The sequence below is a fragment of the Cynocephalus volans genome, chromosome 3 (assembly GCF_027409185.1).
Source record: "Cynocephalus volans isolate mCynVol1 chromosome 3, mCynVol1.pri, whole genome shotgun sequence".
Lineage (NCBI taxonomy): Eukaryota > Metazoa > Chordata > Mammalia > Dermoptera > Cynocephalidae > Cynocephalus > Cynocephalus volans.
Window position 1 is genome coordinate 146871945 of NC_084462.1, and position 12962 is coordinate 146884906.

Below are 12962 nucleotides of genomic sequence, written 5' to 3' on the forward strand. Positions count from 1 at the left end.
AGTTTGGGATGGCAGGAGCTTGTTAGCAAAGAGTCCTGCTGTTGACTGGGCAAAGAGGAAATCCCCCGTGACATGAACCGAGCAAAGACAGTGCGTTCACACTCAGACAGCTTTCAGGAAACAAGATCCTCTCTTATCTCCCTCAACCAGGAGACTCACCTTTCACCAACTCATTGAATGAACCCCTTTGTTTCCCCTAAAGGATCATCATAGACACTTTCCCTGCTTCTACAGAACATCGAGGTGCCCCAGAATTCCACATGAGAGGCACAGGAGTCCCAGTAACACTCACCCACATTTTGAAGAGAAACAGGACCTGAGAACAGCAGAGGAGCACCCAGGTAGGTGCAAAAGTGTGAATGCAAAGACTGCGTGCTCCAAAACATCCGCGTGTGTCACCATATTCTTTTTCATATGTCATATGTCCCACAAAAGAGCACTAAGAAAGCAAAGAAAAAGGGTGGAGCCTGCCTCAGGACATCGTAGGACAGGTGCATTAAGTCCATCTGTTGAAAAATACATCCTTGTGCCAGACCCTGCCCTAGCCATAAAGGACAAGCATGAACAAAAGGTCCTGCCCTCAACAGCGTGTAGTCAGCTCACAGCCTCCTACGAGAGGAGAACGCCACTCTGCCACCTGTCATGGCACCTTGTATGTGGCAGGGGCTCAGCAACTGTTCACAAAATCACACTGCTCATCCACGGCAGGGCATGGGCATGGCCGCGCTGACTGGCTACCCCACCGCCGGGTGCTTTCCAGGCTCCCAGAGACTTCCATCGCCCACCAACGCTTTCTCCATCCCCACCTGCCTTTTCATCCCGACTTCCTTTCCACAGATCCTCACCCTCTTAGCCTAAAATTCATGTTCTTCACCACTGACCTAACCTGTCACAAACTGTCCTTTTTCCATCAAGTTTCCGGAAAAGGAGTCTGCATTCGCTGCCTTCTCGTCACAGCTTTCCTCTGTAATTCCTGAAAATCAAGCATCGACCCTCCACAAAAGCTGCTTTCTTGAGGGTCACTCGAGCCTCTTCCAAGGCTAATGGCCTCCTCTCATGCCTTTCCGATGACCCCTCTCGCGCATTAGACACAGTCGAGCGTGGTTTTCTCGAAGCTGGATTTCCAAGGCTTTGGATTCTCCTGGTTCTTCAACCTTGGTATGTTGTTACATCGTGATCACATTTACAGGACCCTCTCCCTCCACCCATTCCTTAAATGTAGGCATTACCTACATTTAGTTAAGGCCTCTGTTCTGTCATATGATCTTTGGCTCCTGTGCTGGGGACTGTCAGACTGACACCCTCAGCCTGGCTGCCCCGCAGCTCTACATTTGCTACGGCAGCTCCACAGAAACACGCTGCTGATCCTTTCTACCTCCTCCCGACCCCCAGTCTTTTAAGACTTAAATCTCAATAAATTAGTAACACCAACCTCCCAGACACCTGAGCTAGAAAACTCTAGTCACATTTAGCAGCTCTCTCCCCTCACTTAGTGCCAGTGGGCACTATGCACCTATAAAGACTTTAAGGATCTGCAAAAATGCTTTAAGACTTGAAAAAAAAAGACTGACTTCAAAGGACATAATTAAAACTGTAAAGTTGGGGCCGAGCCTGTGGCGCACTGGGGAGAGTGCGGCGCTGGGAGCATGGTGACGCTCCCGCCGTGGGTTCAGATCCTATATAGGAATGGCCGGTGCACTCACTGGCTGTGTGCCGGTCACGAAAAACACACACACACACACACACACAAAAAAAACTGTAAAGTCAAAATTAATAATAATTCAAAAATCCTTTCAAATATCTTTGACAACAAAAAACATGATACTTTATATGGGATATTGGTAATTTTAACACCTTTGGTCCTTTATATGGTGGGTTCTACAATAATTGACAATGGGTCCTACCTCACACAGAAAGTCCAGATACTTTGACTTCTCAGAAGGTCTTGAATTCAACTCCTGCTTTCCATTTCCTACTGCCCCAATTTAGACCCTATTGAGCCCTTCATTATTTTTCTACAGGATGTGTGAAAACACAGCTGATAGCATCTCATTCACCTGTTCAAAATTTTGATGGTGCCACAGGACCTGAAATATCAGCTGCGAGCTCTCTGGATGGCATTCAAGGCCTGCTCCAATCTCGCTCAACCCATGTTTTGGGCCCCTCCATCACTGCACCCCCCCCATCCTCTGCCTCAGCCACCCCAGACTCATCACACTCCACATGCCCCCCATGTGACCCATCGAACGCCATCACCCCTACTTGGCCAGTGGACCTGCACTGTTTCAAGAGCCAGTTCCAATGGCTGCTCCTCAGGGAAGGCTGCTGCCCCTGGTTCCCCAATCCAAACCAATCTTGGCTTCCTGGAGACCGTGGAGCATCTTGCAGCCCCACGATGGCGCTCGCCTGGCTCCACCTTGTGTTACACTCAGTCTCACATGTCTGTCCCCATCGCAAAGCTACCACCTCTCAAAAGCAGAGAAAACTATGCCTCAGTCAATCACCTCTGTGCGTTCCTCACAGCCTTAAACATAACAGACCGTAATGTGTGCAGAAGAGCAGCTGCTCCTTGTCCCCACCTCCCTGCATCATCTGTCTCGGCTCCACACTACCCTCCACGTCACTGCTGTGTAATGGACTCTCAGCTACATCCAAACCAACCAAACTCAGAAGCTATGAAAGACGCTTTGCTTCAAACCCACCATAACCCTCTTCCGAGTGTCCTAGATTTCAGACAGTGAGAAAGAGCGCAGGCTTTGGGGCCAAGCAGATCTGGGTTCAAATCTGAAGTCTGGCCCTTCACTGACTGTGTGACCTCAAGCAAACTTGACTTGACTAGTCTCAGCCTCCTCATCAGTAAGACAGGAATTATGATATCTCACTCAGAGGACTGCTGTGAGAATGAGTGAAGGCATTTAAAGCCTAGAAGAGGTGTGGCACCTGGCATATGACATGGGCTCATAAGTAGGGGCAGCAAATAGAAGCAGAGTCTCAGATTTCTTGACCTCTTTGGGCCATGTGACATTGTCAGAAGCCAAGCCCCTTCCTAGATACTCATGTAAAATAGAGATTCTTACATCAGCATCATAAATTCAGGACTCAAATTCCATGGTGCTGCTTGTAATTCTGAAAGTCATCATGAAGAAATAGAAGTAGTGCTCGCTGCAGCAGCACATATACTAAAATTGGAAAGATACAGAAAAGATTAGCATGGCCCCTGTGCAAGGATGACATGAAAATTTGTGAAGCATTCCATATTTTTTGGCAATAAATTTCTTAAGCTTTTATATATCTCAAAAAAATAAAATGAAAAAATAAGAAAATAAAAAATAAATAAATTAATTTTTAAAAAAAAGAAATAGAAGCATAAAATATTATGCAGCTGTTAAGAATGAAAGAGGTCAATCTCCATATCCTGATATAGAAAGATGTCCAAAGTGTTTTGTCATTAAGTAAAAAGGGCAAGTTGCAGTACAGTAAGAAAAATAAACAATCACGACATATGTACATATGTGTGTGTGTGTATATTCTTACACTCTTATATATACAATATCTATGTGTATATGTTTATGTGCCTAGAAAGTCTCTAGAGGCATATTCAAGAAATTAACAGTTACCTGCAGTAATGAGTCTAGGAGTGCCATCTGTACTCTTCTGTCCTGTTTGAATTCTTTTTACCATGGGTATATGTTTATGTTATAATTTCTAAAAACTAGTTTTTAGAAAGTGGTAGACGACGAGGAAGGAGAAAGGGGAAGAGACAGGAAGGGAGGAAGGTCTAGGCCACACATCAGGAGACCTGGAGTCCATTTAGTGCCCTAAAACTAGCGGACTTTGCAACCTCAGGCACATCACTCCCCTCTATGGTTATCCCTTGTTGGTATAACAAGGGAGCTGAACCAGATGCTCTTTGGGGATCATTTCTAGATTATTCGATGATGTCTGCAAGATGCTCTGGGTACATTTTATCCATAGAACATCTCTCTTTGAGGGGTTTTGATGCTTTAAGTACCAGGTTTTAAAAAGGAAAATGCATACATGATTTCATTTTGACCCCCTTCACATTTCAATGTGAAAGCATTCCCAGTGCTTTCTAGAGAAACCAAGTATAGACTAGAATGATCGCTTGCCAACCAAATGCACTGCTCACTCGATTCCGCTGTTTGCAAAGAATTATGACTGCCAGGAGTTTTATAGCTCCCAGTTCATTTCTGTGCCTCTTCTGCAGAGGCGGCACAAGGCTTATGCAAAACAAGCAGAAGGCACTCTTCACTGGTGGAAACAGGGTGAGATATAAAGTGACTTCCTCTGGGTCAGAGCATAAACAAAGCTCACTCCCAGCACATTTAGGGAATAAGCACCGAACCCCTGGGATCAACTCTGCGTCCCTCCCCCACCTGGGCTGAAAGCTTCACCTTGAAGATGTGTTTCACTGCAGTCATTTTCTGAGCGTTTTCTGGGTCAGAAGCAGTGAGAGCATCTAAACCGAGGCTGCCAAGGACTTGCCACATTGAGTGCACGGTACCGAGTTCCCGGCTCCACTGTGCACCCAGCCAGCTCACCCAGCGACCAGGGTGAGAAAAGCCCGGCTGGACTGGATCGGCCGATTATTTTTCCTGTCTCCTGGGGAAAATCAGCTTTGAGATGCAGGTGATCTGGTCTGTCCTCCCAGGTATGGGTCTGTGCCTTCCTGAGAGTACTGACTTCCTCCCCCAGCGCGGTTGGCTCTGATTCTACTCCTGTCCCTCACTCCCTATACCTGCAAACACCATCGTTCTCATAACTTCACATGGTGAGGGACCCTCCTGCTTCAGACTTTAAGCTGAACATTTGGGAATCGAGATTTCCTAACACTGTGGAAAGCACAGGCAGAATGCACGCATCCACCTAGCAGAGAAAGGCAGAGTTTTATCTACCGACCCTACAAGCAGTAGCCTAGATTTTAAAGGAGAAAGAGAGAGACCAGAGCATGGCTAAAACACTACCAAGTAAACCATCCATGAAAATGAAAAGAACCTGTTCACTCAAAAAGCATGCAGCCAGGCCACTAACTAGTAGTCAGCCTACTAGTGAGTGACCTTCGCTATGACACCTGGCTATTCTTGAGATGTGATGATGATCAACTGGCATTCGTGGTATTCTTGAGCTTGAAGAAGCTGCTATTAGTTTATCCCACTCTAACTGTCACCTCTGGTCCAAGTTTGCTGACTGTCATCTGCTTATCACTGGCCTCATTACCCCTTAGAACACACTGGGGCCTTCCTTGATCCCTCTACCTTCAGGTTTTTCCCAAGGCCTAAATTTGTCCTCTTCCATCCTGGGCACATCTTTCCAGGACCGTAGAGGGCCTTCATTTGTCAGTTCATCTCAGACCCCGCCACACATTTTTAAAGGCCTCGTCACTCCGTTCCACTCACCACCTCTGGGAGTTAAACACCAGCTCCTATCAATCACTGGGCTCAGAACCAGGCAGGAGAAGAAAGCGGTTGGATTGCAGTGGGAGTGTGTCCATGACAGAGAGTTTTGTTGAAAGAAACAAAACACTCTCGAAGGCCTGAGCAAGCAGAATTCTGGTGAGTCCAGCCACTGGTGAGACTCACTTTTTGTCCGGGTAAGGCAGAAACGAGGGCAGAACAAACCAACCAATAAATCCTGTAATACTGCACAAGGTAGTTTCCACCTCAACATGCCTTAAGGATAAACAAACAAACAGGTTAAATGTACCCAGAAGAACAAACCTCTATATAGGAGGTTTTGGTCTTTTTCTGAAACTTTTTCTTAACACTTTACTGTTATAAAACATATCTTGTATATATGGGTCTGAAACACCCACTCAAAGAGCCTTTCATAGCTGCATTTTGAGGGTCAGCCTCAAACATTCACTGAAAAATGAGGTGGGAGTGACTGCATTCTGGATGAATAACTAAAATTTTCTAGCAAAGGACATATTCTGATACTACAAGTTAAAATCAGTTGTTTCTCTTCCTTCTAAAGAATGGAAAGCAGTGGAGAATACAGAGGTGGGAAGGTGGCCTCCTCTCAGGTCTAAAGCATGCCTCTTCACTCCTTAGCCCCACTCCATCAGTAGGGATTGTCTTCCATTAACCTTTCTTCACAATCTTCTATAGGTCATTAATTTTTGATATACAGTGCTGAATATTCTTGAAACCTCCCAGTCATCCAATTCAACCAGCATTTCTTGAGCGCCACATAAGCCAGACCCTGAGTTGGGCACCAGTGTCCCCATGGTCAGCAGACACCATCCCTTCTTCAAGAAACTCACAATCTAGCAGAGAGTCAGACCTGCACATGACCAACCAGGCTACAATGTGAAAAGAGACAGAGGAGAGAATGCGTGTCTTCTGGGATTAGGGAAGAGGGAAAGAGCTTTCAGGAAAGCTTCAAAGAGAGGTTATGCCTGGTGGGAACTTAAGACCCATATGTGTAAGAGTCCATGGCTAAGAAAAGGGAGCACCACATTCCAGGCATAGAAGACAGTAGAAGCAAAGCCACGGAGGCATGAAAATGCACCTCGAGTTTAGCAAGTCACAGGCATCCGCCACAGGGTAAATGGAGAGGGAACGAAGCCGGGAAGGGAGAGTAGAACAGATGGTGAAGGTCCCTGCCTGACCATGGAAACTTTCTTTTGGGGGCAATGGGGAACCACTGCAGGCTTCAAAGCAGTGAAATGAGTGTCAGATTTATGTTTTTAAAAATAATTCTGAGGTCAGAGTGTAGGATGAATTAGAAAGGTAGAGACTGAATGCCAATTATTTGAACATAAGAATAGTGACAGTGGAAATTAAATGAAAGGAACTTTTGAAATTCTAAAGGAAGAATGAACAGGAGCTGGCAGCCAAGTGGAGGCTGAAGTATGAAGAGACACCAAAAACACTGCTGAGGTTCTTACTTGAGGGATGTTGACAACAAGAATCTAGCTACGGAAAAAGGCAGAAGAGAGGGTTTGGGGGTGAGGGAGGCAGTCGTGAGGACCCATTGTGACAAGGTGAGTTTGAGACATCTTGACACAACTAAACGAGGACAGTTTGTAGACTGCTGTAGAGCAGATCTGGAACTGAGGAGGGAGGCTGGAACTAGAGATAAGGATTCAGATGTTTTGGCAGCCCCAACAATTAAAACCTGGTAGGGAAGGAACAACAACAAAAAAGAAGTAAGAATCAGTGGTAAACAAGTTAGGAGGAGAAAAGGAGAGCCCAGGTCACAGAAGCCAAGGCAAGGCATAGTTTCAAAGTGAGAGTGGTCACATGTAGCAAAGAAGTCAGAACATCTGAGTCTGGAAGGAGGCTATCACATTTGATAATAATTCAGACCTTTCTAAAGCAGTTTTAGTACAACTGCTTATGACAGTGGGTACACTGTGCAGTACTAATTAGCATCTTCATCCTCAGATGTCAAAGAACTGTGTCAGAAGTGGGAGTCAGAGCATTAATTATTTATTAAAAGCTAATAAGGAGATTCACGTCTATAAGTTTAAATCATTGCAAATATAAAGCAACATATAAAGGTATGCAACTGATTACCTCTCTAATCTCAGACCATTAAAGATGCTGGATAAAAAAAGAGAGAAACTTTTAGAATTAAGAGCCGTGGAATGTTGACCTCCACCCAAAATGGGTGGGCCCAGTGGTTCAGAGCAAGCACTTTGGAATAAACACATGTGGGTTCAAGTCTAGCCTTAACCATACTAGGTGGGTGGTCTTCAGGAACTTCTCTCAGCCTGACTTTTTCATCTGTCAAGTTAGAATAATAATAGTATAGATACAACATTAAATAACAAATACACATGAAAGCTCTCAGCACAGTACTAAGCAAATTCTCAATACATGTTGACTTACTGTCATTATAAATTCATGATTATAACAGTGCTTGATTTCCAAGTTAAAATATATGTAAATGCAGTTATATGTAATTTCACACTTTCATTCTTTAAATTTTTAATCAATAAATATTTTTGAGCCACTTCTCTCCATGTACCAAGCATGGCTCTAGGTGCTGGAATATTAACAAAACAAAACAAAAGAATAAGACCCAGTTTCCCCTCACAAGAAGCTTGATTATACAGTGTAGAAGGCAAATTGACAATTTCAAAACAAAATGATCCGTCCTGTAACAAAGGAATGAGACAGGGGCTATAAAAACTGAAAGAGAAAGCACTCAGTGCTACCGCAGGACCCGGTGAGGGATAGGGGCTGTCAGGCAAGGCACAAAAATGAGGAAACACTTAACTTTACAGGGAAATCTGCAAGGACATTTTTGAGGATAGTAATAAATATTAAGGCACCATCACACACACAAAAAAACCCTGAAAAAAAAATGTCAGAGAAAGAGGAAGTTCTTTGCCAAGGGCAAACCAAGAGAAGGGAACTGGAAGCAACCCAGACCCTTGTCATCCAGCTCAAGGAGACCTTCTGGCTGAAAAACATCACCACATAATAGTTACACCCTTCCCCACCTGAGTGTGGGCTACATGCTCTACAAAACAAAGTAAGCATCTCCTAGCTGTCTCTAGAAGACTATCATCTAAAAACAGGCAATGTAATATATGGATAAGTTCCAGAACTTTGATGATAAACTATCCCCCAAAGATAGTGTCCTCAAATAAACACTTCTCAAGTTCACTTTGGCCCCAAAGGTGAGGGTGTTAATAAATTTTTGCCCTTCCCTTTGGAGCTGTTAATACAAGGAGGAAATATTAAAATTGTATGTTCCTCAAAAAATTAAAAATAGAATTACCATATGATCCAGCAGTTCCACTTCCAGGTATATATCCAAAAGAAGTGAAAGCTGGGTCTCAAAGAGATATTTGCACATCCATGCTCATAGCAGCATTATCCACAATAGGCAACTGGTGGAAGCAACCCAAGTGTCCATCGATTGGGGGAGGAGGAATGAGGAGTTAGTGCTTAACGGATACAGCGTCTGAGTCCTGGAAGATGAAAAAAGTTCTGGAGATGGATGACGGATGACAGTGAAGCTGCACAGCCATGTAAATGTACTGATGCCATTGACCTGTACACCTAATATGGTTAAAATGGTAAATGTTATATTACGTATATTTATCACAATTTCAAAAAAACAAATAAATAAACAGCATGGTTACCATGTCCATTAAATAACTATTCTTCATCATTTAGGGGCAAATGAAAACACTTTCTTTCCGACAACTAGGTGCAATGCCATCTAGAGCCTGAGACCAGGCATGTCAGAAAGTTCTTTATCCAAAGGAGCAGTGTCCAGTTACCATTTCCTGGGCATGAACACCTTTGTTACTGACTAAGAAGGTGGCTTTGTTGGCAGCTGTTGTCTGACAATTTTTAGTTAATATAATCACTGTGCACCAGCACAGCCCCAGTAGGAGATGACTGTAAATATGCACATTTCAAAATTCACTCATTGAACTTCTATGGGTAAGAGCATTAGTCAGGGCTTTACATAAGATCCACAACTATAATCATAAATTAGTTCTTGTCCTTAAGAGTTTACTGTTTAGTTGAGCAAATAATACATGGACACAGGAAAAGTTAAATGATAATAAAAGAAGTCTGTGATTATGTTCAAGTAGGTGGTACAGGTAACTAGACCTTTAACAAGTTTGGAGAAGGGAGAGATTCCTGTGGGCTGGAAGTTTCAGGAAGACTGCACAGCCTTGAACCTAGGTTCTAATGGAAGCCACTCCAAATCTGGGAGAAATGTTCAGGACTCAGTAAGCAGAAGCCGACAAACCTGGGTCAATCCGAGGGTTTGTGATGGGAGTGGAAAGAGGTAGAGAAAAAGACTGGAGCCAGATCACAATAGCTCTTAAAAGTCAATTTTATAAGTTTATATTTCTACCTTTACCTGGAAGAGAACCACTGGGGGCCTTTGAGAAGGGGTGCTGTATGATGAACTGGTGTTTCAGTGTGGGATGGTTTGCAGAGGGATTAATTGATAGAAAGCTGGGCTCCAGGCCATTTATGCATATACCTGAGGGCTACTAAGTCACAAAGCCTATTAAGTCATACAGAAAATGAAACCAAATGTGCTGTTGCTAGTTTAAAGCTATAACTTTAAAATATGGCAGGCCATATGCTTATATATGCTTGGAATTTTTCTTAAAGGATACCCAGGGAACTGTTGACAGTGTTAATAGAAGTAAAACTGAAAGTAGGGGAAGACTTTTACTTTTCATTTATATCCTTGTATAATGTGGACATACTTTCACCAGACATGAATTCATTTTTTAATTTAAAAACTTTTGTTGTTTTTTTTAATATGACAACCAGAAAGCATCAAAAATGTTTCAGCTTTAACAAGCACATTTAAACCCTTCTAATTATAAAGTAAAATGTAATTCAATCTTGTTTCTAACACATATTAATCTCTATTATATAGTAGAATGTTGTGAGAATGATCTAAAAGTAATAATACAAAGTATACAGCATATTTAAGGCTTCACTTCAAAAACAAACAGATGTCATGAATCACTCATAATAAAACATCTCCTTTGGGCATATTTAAATGAAAAATCTGCCTAAGACTATTCCAAATCAAGTCTTCAATGGAAACAGAAATCCAAAACAGTAGCCCACAGCACATTTGATAAAATATATCACCATCTCGGTATATAACTTTTTTATTCTTCCAGCTGTTCAGGCCAAAAACAATTGAGTCATCCTTGTCTCATTTTTTTTCTCATCCTCTATATCCAAATCTCATCAACTCCACTTTCGAATATATCCAGAACCCAACCGCGTCTCACCACCACCATCAACCTGATTCATCACCTCGCACCTGGACCACCACGGTAGCTCTCACTGGACTCTTGGCTTCCACTTCTGTCTGCCACCATCAACCCTCCACAGGGCAGCCAGAAGGACCCTCTTAAAACACAACTCTGAACAAGTCACTCCGCTGCCACGACTTCCAGTGCCTTCCTATCACATTCGGGTTAACACCCAACATCCTTACGTGGCCTCAAAGCCTGCAAGATCCAGACCCGTTTCCTCTCGGCCACTGTGGTCTGCATTCTCCACCACTCTCCATTGGCTCCTCGACTCCAGGCACCCCGCTTCCTTGCCATTGCCTGGATACAGCAGTGCCCCCATCGGGGCATTCCCACTCATCCTGAATCTCTTCTCCAAACATCCCATGTTCTCCCTTGCTTCATTTGGGTCTTCAGAGTCCTTTCCTTGACTATCCTATTGCAAACAGTAGAACCACCCCTCACTCCCTTCACGCTGCTTTTTCTTTAGAGCACCTGAAATTATGATATAAACCCACCTGTTACTTGTTATTGTTTAGTACCTGTCTCCCCCAACTAGAATGTGTGCTCGGTGATATCAGACTTTTTTTTTTTTTTTTGCCATGTTTGCTGCTACATCCCCCAGGCCCAGAATATGCCTGGCAAATAAATGAGAGCTCAGTAAATATTTGCTGAAGACTGAAGTAAGTCCAAATCAAGGCACTCAAGACCACTGGGAAAAAAAGAGGTTTTTGAAGTCCAAAATGAGGCATAAGCATAATAATACCCAGTAAATTTGGGGTAAGGGAATGAAAAAGCCAAAACACCAATTGATGGGCATATAAACCTATCATTTATCTACAGCACGCTGCTGAGAATCCATTAACTCATGCTTTGTGACATCATCTGTGTATACTCTGGAGGGCCATTCTTGAGGTGCGGTGGTTACTTAAAGAGCAAATACTGTAACAAGTGTCCCCCTCCCTCTCTCCAGAACCAATGAACTTAGATGGAAGGTTCTGCTGAAGAAAGAAAACAATCAGTCTCATCCAGAAGGCCCAGAATATTCAATTACCCCAGTGAGGAGAAGATCTGGAAAAGCCTCAGCTTCAGAACTAGGAAACTGGGTGGACATTGAGTTCTGACTACTAGAGGGACCTCAGAAGGCTGGCCAGTTAGCTCAGTTGGTCAGAGCACAGTGTTGTAACACCAAGGTCAAGGGTTCGAATCCCCATACTGGCCAGCCACCAAAAAAAAAAAAAAACGATATGACTATAAATGAGTTGGTATCAGGAAGGAAATAGAGGGACCTTGGACAAATCAATGTACATTTCTAATCCTGTTTCCTCAACTCTGAAGCAGGAATATAATGAGATCTTTTGTTCACGTGGTCATTGTAAGATAAAACAAGATGACCCATATACAAAAGCATCCTGAAAACAGAGTGGACTACCCATCATCTGTGTGATCACCATCTTGTACTAGCTGGTCTCTCTAGTTCACATTCTCTTCACCACCACTGGTAAGCTTTATTTTAACACCCACACAAAATCCCTGCTTGAAAACCTGCATTGATTTCAACGTGACTTCCAACAGTTCAAACTTCTTCACAAACTGATCCCAACCATCTTCCTTTTCTGCTCACACTCCAGCCACATGGAACTGCTCCCTGTTCCCTAATTTAATCATGCTCTATTGCACATTTGTGCTGGGCACATGCCTAAACCCCCCACCCTCACCCCCAGCTCATCTTCCTTTTTTCCATCAGGGAAATCTTAGGCCCTTTCAAAGACCTTCCAGGATTCCCCACTTCCTCTCATGGGCTTCTCTCAAAGCACTCTCTCTCTCCTGCATTGCTCACCACTTGCTTGCAAGTCTATTTCCCCACTAGATCAGCAGGTCTCCACCTGACCCCTTGTGTGTCCTCAGCACACGTAGTGGCTTGAATTATGTCCCCCCAAAACTTACTGAAACTTGAGTTGTGTCCCCCAAGTCTTATGTTTTAGAAACTTTGCCCCCACCATGACTGTTAAGAGGGTGGGAAAACCTATTGTGGTAATTGAAAGGTGGGGATTTGAAGAGGTGATTGGATTGCAAGACCATGCCATAGTGAGTGGATTAAAAATAGTGGTCAGGGGCGTGGGTCTGAGGGCTTTAAAAGAAGAGGAGAGTCTGTCTCTGTCTCTCTTGCTCTCTCTGCTCTGCTCCACCATTTTTGCAA

At 43.6% G+C, this 12962-nt stretch overlaps 1 protein-coding gene and 1 non-coding gene across 3 annotated transcripts in view; one reads left to right on the forward strand and one right to left on the reverse strand.

The window, feature by feature from the left end:
- The window catches only part of SPTB (spectrin beta, erythrocytic), a 116454-nt gene that overhangs the window by 98286 nt on the left and 5206 nt on the right, over nt 1-12962 (reverse strand). The window lies entirely within an intron of this gene.
- LOC134374163 (U6 spliceosomal RNA) lies at nt 3156-3262 on the forward strand. The gene has a single exon (XR_010023038.1). It is a non-coding gene; the product is annotated as a U6 spliceosomal RNA (small nuclear RNA).